This window comes from Pogonomyrmex barbatus, unplaced genomic scaffold (genome assembly GCF_055798465.1).
Source record: "Pogonomyrmex barbatus isolate J1 unplaced genomic scaffold, ASM5579846v1 scaffold4, whole genome shotgun sequence".
Lineage (NCBI taxonomy): Eukaryota > Metazoa > Arthropoda > Insecta > Hymenoptera > Formicidae > Pogonomyrmex > Pogonomyrmex barbatus.
In genome coordinates, this window is record NW_028297138.1 from 6099360 (window position 1) to 6120894 (window position 21535).

Genomic DNA, 21535 nt, shown 5'->3' on the forward strand with positions numbered 1-21535 from the left:
TAGGATGTTATACACATCAAATAGAAAGGTGATTAGTGGACGTGTGATTAGTACAAGTTAAATTTTCCATGTGCTTTAATTTTCATGCTTATCAATTTACTACTTAAATTTTACTGCGTTTTTTTTTTATGTGCCACTAGCTTTACAATTCGAAACCATAATAAACTCCTACGATAATTGTGTGTGCGTGATCTCATGATAAAGTTGCAATCATCGGTATATACTGTGTTCTTTGATAACGTAAAACTGTTACCGCAGGATGGTGAACCATTCCACATTTATTCTAGAGATAAACACCAATCGATAATAAGCGATGAACATTACCGCATTACGGTAAAATTGTATATTTTTTAATTTTTCCATAAAAGCCTAAATAGAACACTTAGAATATAACATTTAATTATCTTGAAAATATACTTATTATATTGATTTAAAATATTTAATTACAATTCTATCAGATTACAGTATTATAAAGATGTTAAAAGAAGAGAATAAAGAGTTCTCTAGTTTCTAGCTTGTTTAAAACAAAAACAATATTATATATAAATATAAATATAATAATTTAACGTTTAAGTATAATATTATATGTAATACACATTTATGTGTTAATAAATAATATATTTATAACGTATCCTCCTAGATTTTTATTAAGAAATATGCATCAATCAAAATAAAAAGATAATAATCGCCTATTTTTGTAAAATGCAAATAGAGATTTAATCGAAATATGTGAGGTTTAGTAATGGCTAGTAGTGTCATTAGCGTAAAGGCTGTGTGAAGCGTGACATTACGAAGGAAAGTAGTAGTTCGAACATAATTTAGCTGTCAAAAACTATATTATAAGACTAGATGAATCTCTAGATACTTTCTATCCATCCTATCTCGCAAACTCATCTCTCCCATCTCGTAAATTCCTTTCAAAATAATTATCTACATAATAAGTAACACAAAATACAAAAATTACACATGCAAAGCAAATGAGCGGGAAAGCACAAACTACGATTCACTTACAAACTATATGCTACGATATATTATTCAAAATATATATTCCGTCTCATTTTTTTTTTATTAAATACGCAAAGATTTTGCTTAAAAAATTGTGATTATCCACCGAAAAGATTTGTTCATTAAAATTATACAAGCTTTACTTGTGTAAGATAAAACAAACAACAGTTTAACATATACTTATGATTTTGTTTTAAATATTTGTTTATATTTTCTATTGTTTAGCAATATATTTAAACGTTCGACGTATAAAAAAATATTATTATATTAAATTAGTCTTAGCGGATTTAAAAAGTTTATTCTATCTCAGTATTGAATAAAAGCGTGATAAATCGAGAAAGTTCTGCATTGAAAAAGACTACGTGATACGGTTGCAATTTCTTTAAATTCGGTTGCTTTCAAGATGTCGACTCAGCAATCATATCGGCGATTTTCTAAGGCTCGAGATCTCGACTTGGCTCGAATTTTATCTCGTCAAACTGTCACCTTGCAGCAACTTGCATTCCAACAATTTGTGGTCAAGTATCATTTACTCGATAAATCACGTGCGATATTAATTTCAATATACATTAGTACTAATAGTTGAAATCTCTCTCAAGATTTGCAAATAATATGTATTTTTTCTAATTTATTTAATTCGTAATTTATTAGTTGCAATTACACCTATGATCATTATTTTACCTATGCAAATATAATTGTGTCACGCCCAATTTAATATCGTTCTCGTTCGTCATTCTCATCGTTTTTATTTACGACTTTAATTTGCTCTTTTATCTTCATATAAAATATAAAAAATATATATATATATAATAATAATATAAAATATATTATATTATATTTTATATTATATTATATTACATTATATTTTATATTATTATATAAAATATAAAATATAATATTTAGAATGAATATATAATAATATCCATTTTTCAATAAATCACTTTATTCTACTTTTCGTTAACATACATTACTCGTCAATGCACATAATTATTGTTTCAAGGTCGAAGCGTAGAATTCGAGATATTGGAAAACTTGATTGTCAAATAGGATTTTACGAACGCTTTGGAAAACTCGCGTCGCTCGCGAGCGAAAAAAATGAAATAAAGAGTAGGTCATTAACGCGCGTACGCGTTCTCAATTATTTTACAAATGCTATGCAATCAAGCGGGCAGTAAGATGCGTCTGTTGGTGCACGTGGAGCTGGCTCTGCGAGTCCATCGTTTGATGAAGGAAATGAGCGGACGGGGCTTAAGGGGCCGGTCTGCGCAAGCACAGGTGCAAGTTCGAGGGTATAAAGAGGAGAAGCTCGAGCTCGCGGTGCGCACTTTGTGCTTCATCTGTCCGTCATACAGATCGCATCGGTCTCGATACACACACATACACATACATACACACACATACACGTACACACACTATCGTTTCCTCCCTTTCTCTTTCTCTCTCTCTCTCTCTCTCTCTCTCTCTCTCGTGACAACACTTATTTCCCGCTGCATTCGTAACTGCACTGTTATCGGCTGCACTCGTGCGTCGCTTCCTCGCATCTTCCACGGAACTTCTCTCTACAAGTTGGACTCTCCTCCTGCGCGGCAGCGTACAATTCGCAGGTGAGTCGCAGGTAGTTTGGTCTTTCCTAGCGTATCTTCGTCTTAATTCTTGTAGGAAACTTCGCGGTAACGTTAAGTACACTACATTGAAACTTCGGGTGAAACTACTTTACTTTATGATTTGCGTTATCGTGCTATCAGCTCGCTTTCTGGAAGCGAGAAAATTGTTCATTCGTGCTTTACATCGGCGGACGAAATTATGAATTTATTTCCGTCCAAAATATTAATTTCCATACTAATATTTTGTGTAAAATATAGAAATCCTAAATATTTATAGATAATTATTAATTTTGGACTTAGAAAGTAGGCGTAAAAATGTTTTGGGCAAGATTTTCTTGAATGGCCAGATCCGTCATGCGGAATAATTATCACACCTAATGGTCTCGCAGTGACATGGCGTGTCCACTGTAACATTGACAGAGGTGTAAAAGCTTAATGCAGATTGAATGCTAATCGAGATTCGTCAAAATTTAGTGCAATTGTCGTTAATTGCCCGTTAATGTAAACGGGAATGCGGATTCGTTCGATTGGGCCAAATAGATTTGCATAGGTTCGTATATATTCGTATGGTCATTGTGAAACGTTGTTATATTTAACAAAAAATTATTTTTTGATAAGAAAAAAATAAATATTAAATTACCGCTATCTGTATCAATTAGTATATTGTGCGTGTGTGTTTGTGTGTATGAGAGAGAGAGAGAGAGAGAGAGAGAGAGAGAGAGAGAGAGATTGTTGATTATCAGAAAATTTTATACAAGCGGTAAAATAATTAAATTACGGTGCTTCATTTTTCATGTTGTTAAAACTGATATACTAGAACAAAATTACGTGTAAAATATTTGCTTTAATTGTTTTAGCGATGATGTTTGTCATACACGGCACATAATTTCTATTGTTGTTTCTACATGCAAATTCTTTGTGATTTTTTTTATTAGCTTTCCACGGTCTTTCTTTAACTAATTTATGAATGCTCAGTTTCATCACTGTTCACGAACGAAAGCATCATGTTAAAATGAAGTAGAGACGGAATTTTAAAAAGTCGATTGATTGAAAAAATACAAAATTTGTTCCTCGTTTTATAAATGAATTCGTTACATTTCGATACAGCCAACGAAAGCAAAATAGAGATTGAATGGACACGTAGCGATTAAATTATGACATGTGTACATGTCTAACGACAAAATTGTATAGAAAATTATGCAGGTGTAACGAACCGCTTTTATTGGCATGTAACGTCTACAGATTGTGCTGTTAATTCGACATTTGGCTTTAACGTGACGCTTTGCTCTTCGGTTCGGATCGTGTGACGAGAATTCAAATACTTTAGCGAAGTTTGATACCTCTGTGTGGCGAATGACTCTGAACGACCAGCCTAAAGAGAATATAGAAGAGAGAGAGAGAGAGAGAGAGAGAGAGAGAGAGAGAGAGAGAGAGAGAGAGAGACTACAAAGGTGCACCAGTGTTATTTGAAGCTTCAATTATGCCCGATGCATTTCCGCTATTTTGTGCGTGCAGTTTCTGAGCTTGAGTGTCACTTTTTTGCGACACACATAGAAGCAAAGAGATAAACGCACACAAAGAAACATAGAGACAAATTCTTATTTTATTACATAATATATTATAAAATAAATCAATTATTATTAAAATGCTACCTGGAAAACCAAAACTATTTTTCGAAATGATTGAAATGATTGTTAAGAAAGACATATGTGATTCATTCGCAATCAATTTTTTTGATAATTTTTTTCCAGGAAAGGAACGATATAAATTTTTCACATTTCTGCTGAAGCATCTACTTTTTTTCAGCCGTAATATCTTAGGTCAATTTGCAAAGTTTGTAAATCGTGATATTAGCGATTCGATTCTCTTCTTTCGATTTCTGCGTCGTTTGATATATGACATTCTCTCTATAATAATATATGCCGATGGAAGAAGACATTTCATTTTTTATAATGCGATTACTACGCACGTGTGCGTTTACTGCCGCAAAATCACTATTTGATTATCGATAGGGTGCTGTGATATTTTATACATCGCTAATTATAGACAAGGCGGGCGACGATGCATGCAGCATTTGAAATTTGCGAACTTGAGCACAATTATTAATTGCATAAATTAATGGTTGCCATTAATAGGTCTTATGACATAAGTCTAATTGATAATGGCAGGCGATAAAGCCAGACAAATTTATTGCAAGTTACATGCGGGAAAGTTTAAATAAAATTAATAAACAATTAATCTCTTATTAAGTATGTTCAATAAAAGAGGCAAAATTTTAAATTTTATATTTTGAATTTTCAAGATTTACAATTGATCGTTTATAGCGTCTTAGCAAAATTTTTCATCTTTGCGCAAAAGTTGTTATGTTCCGACAAAATCTCGTCTCTGGTTATATATATATATATAAAATTTTTAAAAAGCGATGATTTCTCTATGATACATCTTACCGCAAAACAGATTCTGTTTTATATAATCGCCAATATCAATCGTATTACCGTTATTAAATTTACGAGTTTTTATAAAAAAACGGCGTAATCAACCTTTGCAGTAATTCATTTTAGAACGAAGTTTATACATATATGTTCCATAAATATATAAATCAAGTCGGTCGTATATAAATTAGTGAGAATGTCTTCCTTTTTAATCAGAATCTTGAAAGGTAGTCAAACCGTTATTTTTCATTGGAAAACAGAAAAATCATGACATCTACACGAGCGGCCATCAATGTATAAACGCAATCGACCAACTGTGCATGTATCGTCTCGTAATGGTATCCTATTTGATCGTTAAATATTACTATCGCTCTGTCGTCATCTAGATGGTCCGTTAAATCTTTATGAAAATATATCGGGATATATTACCTGATACTACGAAATCTAATATCGCTGGTGCACGGTATAACTTTTGTTTCGTATATCCGGACGTGATATAGCTGTAACACACGTCTATTTACGTTCTCAATGTACAAAGCGACAAAAGCTCTGCTGTAAAAATCATTCTATTAAAAATACCGGCGATTTAAATGACCGTGTATGAGTGTGTTATATGTGTATGTATATAAATGTGTGCGCGCGTGCGTGTCTATATACGTCACACTCGGACTCAAAATAAATAAATTCCATTTTCCACAATTAACGCGATTACGGCTCCGCACGTTATTCCTAACGAAATTTCGCGGTTACTAATGAAATTACCGCGCGATTTATTTTCGTTTCCACTCCGCTAAATCGCCATTGTCGGCACTGCGGGTAACTTTAAACGATTTCGTTCTACTACGTCGCGATGTCATAAGTAGTATTAATTTCAAATATGCGGCAAAACTTGTGCAGTGAAGACATCGTCCGTTAAATCGGAAATTTTAACTTTGAGATAAGAAGAGAGAGAGAGAGAGAGAGAGAGAGAGAGAGAGAGAGAGAGAGAGAGAGAGAGAGAGAGAGTGTTTATCTCGCAATTATTTGTCTTATTTTCAATGTAGAATTTTGTAGAATTTTCAATGTAGAATTTTTGTTAAAAAATAGAATTATTTTGGACAATTCTCGCATATTTTATCATAGCAGTTTTTATCGATTGCACTTTATTTGAAAAACGATATAGAAGAAACAAGTGAATAAAAAAATATTTGTTTGCTTTCCATATTTTCAACACTATCGCTTCGTTTTCCGATTTATCGTGACGTCCGATTTGTAACACAATACGATAGTTCTCTCTATGATTACAAGATAATGATGACACGAGAATTGTTCGTCGGCGGCTGTAAAGAACGATGATGATCTAATTAATCATTGTGACAACGATAGAGGAGGAAAACAGAAGAATTTTTCCTTCTTCGACTCTGTTCGCGAATCATATTACACAATCAGCATCAAGAAATTAATTTAATTATTCTTACCGGGAAGTTCTTATCGGGAAGCTTGGCGTCCCTTTATTACAACATTATTATCGTACAGTGACTGTGATTTCGGAGCCATGATTTCTAATGGACTTAATGATCGCTCGTTGTGATTTTCGCTGAGAAAGATGCGCGTGTCTTTAATAAAATAAAGAAATATGTTCACAAGAAATTTTTTTTTCTCTTGGAATCAGCAAACGCGCATTTCTTTTCTTCCCTCGTTAGAAGAGCTACTTGTGATCATCTCCTAAAATTTATGACACTTTCAATTACTTTGACTGCGCGGCGTCTTTGGTATCATGGGAATAATTTTATATTACGTAATCACAGACCTCCGTACAATTTCTTCGTAATCTTGTGTAATCTAAGATTTTTCTTCTTCTGGAATAATTCAATTTAGTATGACAACATTAATTTTTTAAAGATGGAATCAATATGTTCCTTCTTTTTATATTTTTTCCTCGTATATTAATAAATTATATTAATAAATAGATAAATAAAATAAATAAAAACAATTAAATAAAATTAATTAAAATTAATGTAAGATATTACATTATTTCAATTCTGTTAACGAGATATCTTAATATATGATTTTTGTGTGTTTATAAATCTATATTTAAAAATTATGATTATTTAAAAACTAAAGATAGCACATCTTAAAGTTATATATTGTGTGTCATCGAAGGTAGATAGGTTGTTATTATATGATAAAATCTTATCTCTCTTACTAAAAATACCCGAGCTTTTCCCTTATTTCTTATCGTCATTATACCGTCGATCGGAGAATAATTTGCGTGAAGAAAACCAATGAACTTCGAAAAATCACAGAGATAAGAAATACGTTTTATCGAATATCCATAAACGTAACCATAGCATTACTTATTACACATTGCTAAGTTTTTCTATCTCGTTATTGTTCCGCTCAATCAATTGATATATTTCCTCGGGCAAATAAAATTTTCTTCTTGCCCGCTTATTAGCCATATTATCGATTCGATGAAAGTTAGAGAGTATTATTGTAAAAATTCTTATTGAATATTGTAGTTTGGAATTTATTGCGCGTGAATCGGATATGGGCGAAGGTGTCGGAAGGAACCGAGTTCGAATTTTTACAAAGTGTCTTTTATTCTTGCTTGAGCTACACGTCCGTTCGCGTCGGTCGAATTCCTCTCTATCTGTTCGTTATTTCGAATCAGCTCGCCTTCGCTTTCTCCTTCGAGATCTTTCTTTTGACAATAAATAGCTTAGTTCTGACAAACAAAATATCTAAAGTTCTAATAACAAGTTTTTAATAACAATCCATATTGAAGGAGAAAGCGGAACCTATTTGTTATTGTTATTTGTCTCGGGTCGTTAAACGTTTAAATTATGTTATAAAGAAAAATAGCGTTAGACATTACAAAGGTAATAATAATTAATACAATGATAAAATGTATGATAAAAATGAAAAGAAATTAAAACCCAAGAATATCTACTCTAATGAGCTGATTCGAATGGCAATGCATGCAACGATGTAATCGCCACAGTAGTAAAATTCGCGAGATTGAATATGAAGGGATATTTTATTTTAATCTCTCTCTTTTTTTCCACTACGTCATCTTTAAAAAACTAATAGTTATTGAAAAAGATTCAGACCAAACTTACTTTGGAATTAAAATAACTTTGATCTAAAACATATTTTCAATAATTTTCACTTTCGAGATTAAAAACATGGAAAAAATAAAATAGGACACTCTATATATGTAGATTTACAATAAAACTGGTAAACTGAAACTGCGAAAATACAATACATAACAATCCGCAAGCTCTGTTATCTTGTTTTCGTGTGTAATCGAGCTTGTAACATAATTTTCCACTTGTTTTGCCATTCAATTTATACAGACAGTAATAATTTCATGGTAATATAATTATGGTTGATCCCAATATATTATAAACAATCGAAACAGGCATGATGAAAATTAATAATTTAGAGATTCCCTTATTTTTCGTTTACACACACACACACACACACGCGCGCGCGCGCGCGCGCGCGTGTGTAAATATATATAGCATATATATATATATATATATATATATATATATATATATACATATATATACATATATATACATATATATATATCACCTGCAGGCATCACCGTGTATAATTTCCAAAGTTATCTTGCACACCTCGCACACCTTGCTAATAACATTAAGCTTCATTCATGTAACTTTTGGTACCTTTCATCTAGGCGGTCTCATCAATATACAGAATGCAGTACAGAAACAGAATAACATATATGTATGCTGAAAACTTTCAGTTGCGATTATTTTGTTATACGAACTTTCATATCGGAACTTATCGACGCGGAAAATTGGCAGTTCGCTCAGGTATAACGTACATGCAACATTTTTCGCGAAGTTTAAAACCTTAGGCGATAATTTTTGTTTCTGACATTTCACTCAAAAATCTGCTGCGTGTTATGTCCAATTTCCACCATAGATAGCCAGAGAATAAAGTGAAACCGCACGGATGTAGCGTTTTAACGATTTTTAACACTACCGATCGTCCCAAAAAAGGGACTTTCTCTTCGTCGTTTGTCACGGTAGTGTTTCCTCGGCATGCATACGCGCAGAAAAATCTTCCTTGTCCGGCTAAGGAAGATTTTTCGAGCATGTCGTATCGCCGCAGTTTTACACCTAGCTATAAATTCGTCGGTGCTGTTGCAAGCCAACAGTGTCATGTAACTTTAGAAATTGTTGCTCAATGTTGCACACCACGATTGCTGAATACTACATGCATACTACCCATGCCGTGCATCAGAAATGCGTCCATTTACATTTTCATGGACAGGAAGATACGCTTTTGGACGTAAAAACAGAAGTAACGGAATATCGCGTTCTCTAGAGAAATTTTAGAAATTCAATTTTATAATTTAGATTAGAAAAATATTGTGCTAAAAATAAATAAAATTTTACAGAAAAGGCCGTGTTTCTTTAATTTTGAATTATAAATTGTTGAAAACAGCTTAATAGTGTACATATGTACATTAACAATGTACATATATGTACATATCTTTTAAATAATATGTACGTAATAAAATTCTCATAACCGTCATTGTTTTTAATTGACTGTATAACTTGCATTGATAAATCGAAAACGTCTCTAACTACAGACATCGGATAACTTTAATTTTAGCTTAACCGAAACCTTGCCTCTTTGTGGAACTAGAAGGAGAACGAAAATGAAGTTACCTAAACTACGATCAAAGTTAAATGATATTGGCGACATCGGGTACAAATCAATTCTTTAAAGAATTTCACCGATTATAAATCAATTAATAATCAAAATCTCGTATAATTTTAATCAATGCAGTTTTTGCTTTTAATCGATCGTGTAATGAAACATTATCATTTAAAAATAAGATGATAAAAATAAAATTAACGTTTATTGTGTATGTGATTCAAGAAGTAAAATTTGAGATTCATTTTTATATAATATTATCTTTTATATTATTAAGTTATATCTTTTAACGATAATTTGTCCAAATAAATATAAAACGTTGAAATGTTAAAAAGTGAAAACTTATACTAAATCGCTAATGTATTTTATGCATTAAATCCCTTGTAAATATACTAGTCTCAGCATATATATATATTGATTTTGCATGCCAATCAGCCCAATTATTTGCGCAAATACAATTTGTCAATAGAATAACAGAGCAAGTTCGACAAGTTTCTCACTCACACTTTCCATACATTTGACGTTCTTGATATCTTAATTTGGGCAATTGTTTGCTTCTCCTGAATTCTTTGTAAATCTTCTTGTAAATTGTACAAAAATTATAATAATAATAAAACTCAATTAATAGGTTTATTATGCGTAGTAAAATAAAAATTATGCTCGATCATTTCATTTATAAATTATCTAATATAATGATATTATATATGATAGTATTATTGAATTAGCGTGATAATAATATTATTTATTGGTGTAAAAGTATTTGCATATTTGTACAAAAAAAATTAAACCTCGATTTTTTAAGTGTTATTTTAAGATATATTATTGAATTGCAAAAGTCATGAAGTTTGTTAAAAAGATGTATATTTATTCAAGTCATTATAAATCTGCAGTACAATAAAATAAATGTTATTCATTCTGTCACTTTTTCATATGAAAATTACTGTATTATTATATTAAAGAAACATATATTTTATAATTTAATTAATCGTTTGTTTGTTTTAAAAAGAAATTAAGTAATATTAATTTCCTCTTTATTTACATTTATTTAAGTTTATATAAAAATTTATAAAAAAATTTCGTATTTTTGCAATGTAAATTTAATATTAATAATATATATATTGTCTTTGAAGCATGTCCGAGGAAAAAACCAATAATTTATATCAAGTATTTCTTTTATCGAAATTAACGAAGAAAAATTTCCCGTAAATTAGGACACAGAAATCTTGCACTAGCGAGAAGCAAGTTACACCAAAAGGAAGATTATCTCAAACTAATGTGATATTACGTAGCGTTAACTGCACTTTCCCGGTAATGTAATTCGAAATGTACTTGCTACTTGCACACACACCGTTCGAATGATATTACTGCTATCATGCATTTCAGTAACGTTTCTCTTTAACGTCTTCGTTTATCTTGCGCGCGCGAGACCTCTGTTTTTATTAGCTTCCGAAAATTCAAGTTTTAACAATGTACTTAATTTTACAATTGTCGTTCTACTTTCGTGCTGAGTAACACGGTTCCTCATCTTCGAAGCAACACTTTAAGTAATAATAAAACTAGGTACATTTCTGAGATGTGGTTAATCTCTTTTCAGAAGTTACGATCAAAACGGCTTGCCAATATAAGCTGGAAAACAGGAAAACAACATTCATTTCGGCAATATGAACTCATACTTCGAATCTCAGAACGGAATTAACCGTGAGAGGAATGCATTCGCGAATGCATTCGCTGGAATCCTCGGCCTCTGCATACGAGAATCGTGAAGAATAATAATTCAAAATTAAAGATAATCAGATTCTCAATATAAATATAATTAATAGTTAGGGCAAATGAGAAAAGCGCGGTAAAAAGTGCACAATTAATAATAAATTTTTTTGTTTTAAAAACTCAACGGTGTACATTTCGGCTCCTCATTGAGCTGTCTTCAGTGGTACATAACTATGAAAAAAAACTTGACTTCAAGTGGCAAGAAACCATAAATGTATAACGTTCACGCCGGTTACCATGACGAGTGAGGAAAGCAAATTCATCAAGTTTCACACACGGAATCAAGCTGGGCGTTGATGAAAAAAATATAATAATTCCATAAAATATGAATTGCGATCATGATGGTTAAAACTATGTGACTCTATATGGATATTTCGAGTCCGGCCTCATAAAAATTTCTCAGCACGTTGAAGGGTCCCGGATTTATACTACATTTAGGGTCCCGGATTTATACTACATTTTAGTCTTTTACACAATGTACATTACAAGTACATTATTTGTTTTAGAAACTTGAAAATATATCTGTAAATTTTTGCAGATTTTTCGAACCACTTTAAAAACGTGAAAAAAAGATGGGTCTCGAAAGACCCACATAGCGCCCATGGTTTTTCACATAAGTCACTAAGGGTTAAAACTATATGGAAGTTACAGATTAAATAATAATTCAATTGTCACGATGTTGCAATTCTCGAGCCTGTCCTCTCCGCTAACGATAAAACACGAAACGATTATTATCGCGATCACCGCCAAAGTGTTTCAGAACAGAAGCGACCGTCGGATGCGATGTCGCAGCAATTTAACGCCTACGAGTGCTCGTTGCAATATGCATTTGGCTCTGTCTACTAGCTACGAGCTACGTGCTACTAAACTGTGTTTTAAGTGCGACCCGAAATGTTGGTCGTAGGAAAATCTCGGAAATTGACTCAAACAAACACGTGAAAATTGGCGGTCACGAGCTCTCCTAATGGCAAAAGCAATTGCAAAACTACGGAAGCAACGATAATCATTGCGGCATTCCGTAATGTGGGACTGTTTCAGACTTTACAATAGTAAGCTTAAACAAATGGAAAATAAGGAATTATTCCTCTTTGCTAAAGATTCACTGTTAATCACTGTTAAACATCCGACTTTCTGAATGAGCGTGAGAGCGATTCGGGTTTAAGTGGCGAGAAGAAAGGTGGTTTTCATCTTTGAAGTTCGCAAACCGTAACAAATGTCAACGACAATTCTTAAGAAATTAAAAACGCATTTACCAAAAGGGTATTTATATAGATCTCTGCTGTTAACGTTTTCCGCGTTATAAATTTGCGTATGTGTTACATGTATGTTATGTGAGCACTTTTGATTCACTACGTGCGTCACCTGTCTTCCTTTGTGCGCTCTCCGCGTAACTTTTAACAACACCTTTCTTTACATCTATAATTACGTACGATCAAGCCGAGCGTTATTCTATCGCTCGGAAAGCGGAGGAAGCGCTTTTTTTTCTATGAGTTATTTTGTATCCTTTGAAAAAACATTTGACGACATTATTACAGCTTTTGCTTTACTCTCTTTATCATGTGTCTTGCAAAAAAACTATATATATGCGAGAAATATACGATTTCCAAATAATTTTTGTCAAACGCCAAACGTCAACTATAATTGTGAATTTAATTTAACATGTGTTTGCCATAGACATTGATTCTCCCATTTCATAATTGTTCGGAATCAAAATTCATTTTTGACGAAGGCAAGAGTCGAACGGAGAAAAACATTTCGTTATAATGTTTGTACGCTGAAATTAAGTTTTGCAGATTTGCAATTTACTGCATTCGCGTTTACAAGAAGCAAATTAGTCTTTTACATATTTCAGATATTCTAATCACACTACAACGACTCGTTTGTACGGATGACGAGTTTTTGTAGTCATCCGCGTAATTTATTATTTGGTTTTTTTGTAATAGTAATTTGCACCTAACAAAACGTATTACAAAAAAGGCGCGCTGTAAGTTTTAATTAAGATCTTAATGTAAGATTTTAATTAAAATACTCTTAAAGAAAAAAATTATTATAAAACATTATTAGAACACAGTTGCACGCTGTTAGTTCTTTTTTTTGCTCTTCCTCCCTTTCTCTCTCTCTCTCTCTCTCTCTCTCTCTCTCTCTCTCTATCTATCTATCTATCTATCTATCTATCTATCTATCTGTCTATCTGTCTATCTATCTATCTATCTATCTATCTAGCTATCTATCTATCTATATATGTATTTATTAACTTGAAAAAAATTTTATTAACTTATACGGTCCGTTCATAGCTTGTTCATACATTGTTCAGACCGATAAGATAAACTTATCGATCGACAGCATATGCTCGATTGCGTCACTTTATCTACCCCGCATATATATGGGACGAAGGTAAATGCAAGTAAGAACACGCAGTTGATTGAATTCAGAGATGGGAAATCAATGGGCTAGCTGTGGTTTGATGCGAGGCCGCGAATAAATGTGCTATCGCTCAGTTGCGTGACAAGAATTATAATCGGTGATTAATAAATTTAGAGAGCTTGACACATTAAACACACACACACACACACACACACACACACACACACACACACACACACACACACACACACATCGCTCCGTACTACTCGCGAAAGAGCTGGATTGTGGAGAGCGAGTGCCGCAGACGTACGTTATTATGCCACTATTTATTTAAGATCATTTCAAATGCAGCCCGTCTATATCATCAGCCTTACGATAAACATCTCTGTAATATCTCCGTCGATACGCATTAATTAGCGCTGCAAGCGAGAATCGCAAAGGTTACTTAATAGTTTTAAACTCGAAGGGAAGAACCTGCTGAGAACCGGCACTTTGCAAACTTCCATGCATGTTGCGACGGCTTAATTTGCAATGATTCTGTTAGCAAACACCAAGATCTCTCGTCACAAAACGTGTTCTCGCAAAAGGAAACGCTCGGGACATATTTATAAAGTTTGATTCAACTCGCGTTTTACATCGCGTTACCTTAATGGACTGCCTTATTCCCGAAACTGTAATTTCACAAGTATCGGCTTGTAATCGAGCTAACTATCGCGGGACAAATTTCCTCTTACTTATTCCACAGCAAACACACACACACACACACACACACACACACACACACACACACACACACACACACACACACACACACACACACCACACCCACACACACACATACACACAGGCGCGCGCGCGCGCGCGCGCACGTATGCCAAGGTCAAAGGCTTTAATTGAATATCGGGAACGCGATTACGCAGCTGAATTTTATTCATCCCTTGTCATAAACTTTCCTTAATTATGTCTTTATTGCAACGTGCGTCTACGATGTTAATGATAAAGTTATAATATATCTTCCATGATGATACACGTGTCGAGATACATTTGTGAAATTATCTAACCCGTATTTTAGATTAGATTATTTAGATTATTAGTACTAGATTCTTTTAATCTTTAGTCATATTTAGATTATTTTAATCTTATTTTGTACGGATTTAAAATTTTTTAAATTTTACGCGAATTCTACTAATTTTGAAATTAATTTCTCTTTCAATAGCGAAGAACGATTGAAAATAACGTAAATTAACTGATTGAAATGTGGATTCCTAATTATGCAAGCTTAATTTCCGAAACGGGCGCGTGTAACCCGAGGCTATGAAACATCGCCTGCATTGGATTCCGTTAGCTTGATTAAATTCAAAGATCCGATTACACTCGTTGTCGCTATAATTGCTAATAAGTACAAATTTATAGGATATACGCTATTACGGCATGAATGGCACTGATTGTGAACGCAGCGCGCAAGTGTTCCTTGCGCATTTATACGAGACGGAAGGAAGTTTGTTATTTTTGTGGTATATTACAGTCGCTGAAAAGAACTACCGAGAGAAAATGTCAATGTCGACAGAAAAAGCTCTTTCGCGGTAGGTAACTTATATTTAATTTGTCGTGGATGTGAAAACCCAATTCTGATAGAATCTACAGAACTACGAGAGCAAAAAGAGAAAGAGAATCGCGAGCCCACAGTCTCTTGATAATGATCTCGGTAAATTTCATTTCTAATAGTCATTTTTCAATTTCGCAAAAAGCTCTAACTTCAGTTTTGCAAAAGTTTGCCTCACAGTACGAGGTATATATCATATTGGCGTATAAAAAAGCGGTTCAGGGAAAATAAGCAAAGTTTCAAGAATAAGCGCTGACGATTTCGGTTTTATTTCATTACGTATCGCGGTTATATTCATCATAAGCTCGACGATCCTGTGATAAGCCGTTGTTGCAGTAACGTCTGCAATATGAGATTAACTTCATAGTCGTTATATCACGTACGGGAGGATCTAATCCAATCTATTTAAGCCTTGTGTCGGACGATCACGAACATTGAATTGATAATAAGCCGCACGTGAGTCGGCCTAAGTCTAATATTAGATTAAGTTCAATCGAGCAATCAATGCTACGGGTCATCGAGATCATCGTCCATTTGAATCGTGCAACCTGTTCGATGTTTCTTGCATTCGAAACGCACAGAAGCGGCGAGGCGTCTACATCGAAAGCCAATTGCTAATCTGGGTATTAACCAGCGGATACAACAAATCCAGACTCGATTATTAGAGAAGAGCGAATTGGACCAGCTTTTGAGGCGCGCGCTCATCGGGATCGCATTGGGATACATTACGCGCTCCTCCACTCGAATTCGCATTATCTTAAGCGTTCCCATGATGGTTCTACTGCTCCGGACGTGGAACGGCAAAATGTCAGTGTCGCGCGACACGTAACGAAGAACACGCTTCAAAGAGAGTGTAAAGGACAGGGGGCGGTTGGACTTTGAAGGCGGCTAATTTAATGGTCGCGCTGTGCCAATGGCGTAGACGACGACGACGACGACGACGACGATGCCTCGATCGATCATTAGAAGAGTTGAGACTTGCCTACCGCGGTGATACCTTCGATGTCGTTTGCGCGGCAACGTTTGCCATGTACGAATAACCTGGGTGCCAGGTCGACGCTAAGCCGCGGGCGAATCAACAGTTTCAATTGCTTAGAAATCCTCGGCAGAATTTGCACGCGCGGAAAGAGAGAGAGAGAGAGAGAGAGAGAGAGAGAGAGAATTATCGGGTAATTAATTTCGAATGCAAGATGATTTTTCCGTAGGCGAAAATTCTCATGATACTCGACCTGAGAGCGATCCTTCCGCGTTTCTCATTCTGAACACGCGATGGTGGTATGGGAAATGTTAATTTGCAAATCAGCGAGTACGCAGGATTTAATAATATTTAAGATGGCCTCGCAAAAATTTGCACATGTCGTTTTTTCATCTTATCGTGCTGAAAAATTGAGAATTTTATTCCTACATCGTCATCTTAGATGCCGTATTTTTTAAAAATATAAATTGCGCATTTAAGAGCAAATTATATTTTCACGGTTCCGTACACGTAATTTCCGCGCGCGTGACTTCTTGCGAATTTTTAAAATGATCGTTGTAGCAGCTTCGTTTAAACAGCCCTTGTAACGGTAACCAGCTTAATGTAATTTATTAAGAAAACACAGTTTGGATGTGCAAATGTATTATGCACCATTGACGAAAGACCGACATAATACGGTTGCTATAATTACTTGGTTAATAAGCGGGACAACGTAAACAGTCTCGCCGGGAAACTCGTATAGGTATAGAATGCAGTAAGGTGAACGGTTAATCGACTTAGTACATGATCAAATTTACACCAAAGTTTTACTAGTACTGATTTTCTGTCGCCTTCTGAACTGTCAGAACGAAAATAGGGAAAATAAAATAATTAAAATAACCGTTTGTTTTGAAAGTGCATAATTATGTAAAAATATGTGCATTTCATATACACCTACGATTATTTCCGTATAAACTTAACAATCTATCATAATTCTTGATACAATATAATTCCACGCGATAATACAAATTGACATGACATGGCATAATTAACATGGCACACATACACACACACACACATATATATATATATATATATACACATCTCTGTTCAAAAATTTCAGCATACTTTCCGATATGCTTAATATTTGACAAATCTGTTTATTTATAACGTCAATAATTCTCTATTATAGATCCGTAAACATATTGGATATTGGATTCTATGACAGATAAATAAGAGAATAACTTTATGTTTTATATATGAAAAATGGAGTTATTAAATAAAACGTAAGATATGCTAAAATTTTTGTGTCTGAGATATATATATATATATATATATATATATATATATATATCACACAAAAATATATATGTACGTACATAGACACGTACATAATTAATTTATGCACTTTACAGCCAGACATGCTGCATTCGTCATTGATTCAATGTTGAATGCCTCGATGCTGCGGATACAATTCCGCATGTTTTATTCGCATTAGAGTGGAGATTATATTTTTCAACGTGCCGCTGAATAAATTGCGAGGGATTAATATCGGTCGGGGCAGGCGTCGATTATATGCAGCCATGGATGTTACTCGCTCGGTGAATGCACTTTATTCCGTCGAGTTTGTTTAATCAGGTGGCGGTATATTAAATGGAGGATACGCGCAGTTTGTTAGAGCACGCTTTTATTGACTCTTTTGTCTAAAGCTCATTTTGAAACGCGCGCTTAAGCCAGTTCGGTGCGGGCGTGAACGTTTTCGAAAGTTTTCCCGTATAAGCATTAAAATAAGCGAAATCTCTGCTAAGTTAAATCGAAAAATACCACGAGATACAACATCAACTTTTATTCAAACTGACTTTTACAGACATTTACACAATTTATTATCTATACACGTATACGTGTATCCGTATGTGCAAAATATAAATTTTAATTAAAACCAGAATCCTAAATGGGATTTTAAAAATTAAAACGTATGTATATATAAATAATCCTGATTTAAAAGATTTTTATATTCAAATAAGTATGTATGTGTTTCTGTTCTGTATTGTTTATTTATGAATGTATTAACCGTGCAACAGCAACCATGAAAAATTATTTTGATTGCGTATCGAGACGCAAATTTGATTTTCAGTTTTCTTAAACTTTCCCAGGAGTTAGATTACCGCCAGTAAATTGGAAGTGTATCGAGTGTTTCCTTAAGCGAGGCGAAGCAATCGGGTGAAATAATTAAATAAGATGCGGTGGCACTCGACTTCGTGCGCGATATCTCACTTCAACAGCTTAAAGGGAAGTTAATTTCTTCTATACCGCGGGGAATGAGCGAAATCCCCATTTTAAGATCTCACCCGACCGCGACGCGATATTCGCCCTGCAGACATACCTTTTCTGTCTCACAAGGACACCCTACATACTTTATAATGTCACAATTTCAATGTAGTAAGTAAGTAGCGTTATAACGAGACGAATTATTAGACCGATCCTTAAAGAGCTCTAAGAATGATTGGATAGAGTCGTGATCAGATCAAATATGCCCGGGACTTCTCAATCTTTTCTTGATTTTTTTCGACCGGATTGTTAAAGTAGGTTAATTAATTCAATAATAATCGTATTCTTGACTAATCACTACTTCATCAATACTTGAAATATTTAGAGGAATGTAAATATTCGAGCTAAAATAATTTTTTATTTTGTCTGCAGTCTTTTTATTTCGTGCACGAAATCAATTTCCATCTTCTAAAACTTTTTACAAGTACATACTTCCATTTCATACTTCTTTCAATCTTTTATTTCAATCTTTATTTGCCGAGGCGTAATAATCGGATAAAGAAAGATGAAATATTATTTAAAAAGTTGAAAATGAAATTCAGTTAGTGACGGATAGGCACTATATAATTATCGAGATATCTTTCAGGAAAATAGAAAAAATTAATAAAATAATTTAATGGAACAAATATTATATACGTTCTGATACGAAAATGTTTAAATTTCGAATTAAAAGCGATTACAATAACATTGCAAAGTTTGTATACTCGGAGCTGCAATTGTGCTTATACATATAATAATCCGTCATTTATTATTGATTTTTAAATAATATATTTATTATTTAATTTATCTTCCAGTTTTTTATAAATATTAGACAATTATAGCTATTAATTAATATTAACAGCAAATTTTTATGTTAACGAAACAGATGAGTAGTTTATGCAAATTAGCATAAAATTGATTAAATTAGCATGAAATTGCCTTGTAAAAATAAATACAATTATAATTGCTACAATTTTTTATTAAATAGTTTAAGAGGGATATACTATTGTACAAAATATTTTTTGTTTTTATTAATATTTGTAATATATACATAAAAAAATAAAAATAATTCTTACAGAATTAAATACTTATAAAATTGATGCAAAAAAATAATATATTGTTTTGCACCAATTTTATAAGTATTTAATTCTGTAAGAAGAAAGAATATGTAAAAATCAAACATATACTACTAAAACTAACTATACTAAAATTTTATTCAAACAATATCTGGAAAAAAATGAAAGAAAATAGAATAATACTTTTAACAAATATTGAAATTTTCCTCTATAATGTTTTATTTTTATTTTCTATAAATTTATATAGAAAATAAAAAATTTATTTCATTTTTTTATCGTTGAGATAAGAGCATTATAAAGGAATTAAAATAAAAGCTTTCTAAATATGTTGATATTTTATTTGCTATAATTCTATTTATTTATTCTTCTTATTATTCCTTTCTGATTATATGATAAACTTGTGATATTTTATATATAATTTACCAGTTATTAGTAACAATCTGTATTCTAATATAAGATAAGATAATTATCACTTGTCATCCACCAATATGATGCGCAGCAATGAAATTCAACTGCATTGAATTACGCTAAATTATAAAAGACAAACATATTCCAAATTACATGTTCCAAATAATTAATACTTTATAAAATTATCGTGCATATGAAATAATTATGAACGAATAATTCTGCTAGTACTATAAGTAAAATGAAAAACTATTTATTTTCCATAATTGCTTTGCTTGATATCTTCTACTTTCTCCTCTTCTTTGCTTTTCTTACAACATAGTACTCGCGAAAATATACCGTTAATTACATACGTTTGCGGTACTTTGAATAGTATTTAATGTGTACTTTGATAAATTGCAACGAAAGAAAAAGTAGTATGTAAATGTAACAATCGTGCGAGAATAGCATTTCGTATTTATGACTACGTCTCGAGAGACAATACGTATAAGACTCGAGTCTCACCGCGCAAATGTAAACAAAGCAATTTAAAAACACAAGTGCCCGTTATGTGCCGCAACGGTATAGTATGTGAAACCGGCGTATAATTTCGTGAAAATAGTAAAAACTCATTAATTATATACATACATTGAGAGTTCTGACTTCAATTTTAATAATGCCATTTAACTTAAACAAATAGCAATTAAAACAAAAATTACCTCAAGACAAACTGAGATGTCAGATTTACGCAGCTCCTCTCTTTGTGTGTATTCACTCAATAGTCATTATTAGATTTCAACAAGTTTATAATTCTGCGTGAGTTCTAAAAAAAAATTTAACGATAAATCCTTTTTCTTTTTTAAGTAATTTTTATCGCCTAAAAAAAGAAATTATATACACACACACATATATATATATATATATATATATATATATGTGTGTATATATGTATAAAATTCTTAAAAATCGACAAATATCTTATATATATATATATATAAGATATTTGTCGATTTTTAAGAATTTTATTTATCATAAAATATTTATTATGCAATTCTGAATTTATTTAAACGTTTTCTAAAATGTTCTAGCAATTGATATTGTTTATTTATCTTTTTAAATAATTATTATTTAGAATACGGCTAGCTTTTCTAGTTATATTAACTGGCCATAATTTTTTTATTAAAATATAGCAAATTTTTTTAGATGGCCATAAATTTTTCGGTCAAAATAAGTAAGTTTTTCTTAAAGATATTTTCTTAAATTAATAGCATGTAGCAGTTATAAAATAGATTCATATAAATTATATAATCTATGTGATTATTTATGTAACTTAAAAAGTGGAAATACTAAAAACCTGA

At 32.6% G+C, this 21535-nt stretch overlaps 1 protein-coding gene across 1 annotated transcript in view; it reads left to right on the forward strand.

Annotated features, from left to right (window-relative positions):
• The first annotated feature begins 2467 nt into the window (after positions 1-2467).
• The window catches only part of Scp2 (Sarcoplasmic calcium-binding protein 2), a 36807-nt gene continuing 17739 nt past the window's right edge, over positions 2468-21535 (forward strand). The window contains exon 1 of the mRNA XM_011649256.2: positions 2468-2609. The gene's annotated coding sequence lies outside the window, so the exon portion shown is untranslated. The remainder of the gene's footprint in view (positions 2610-21535) is intronic.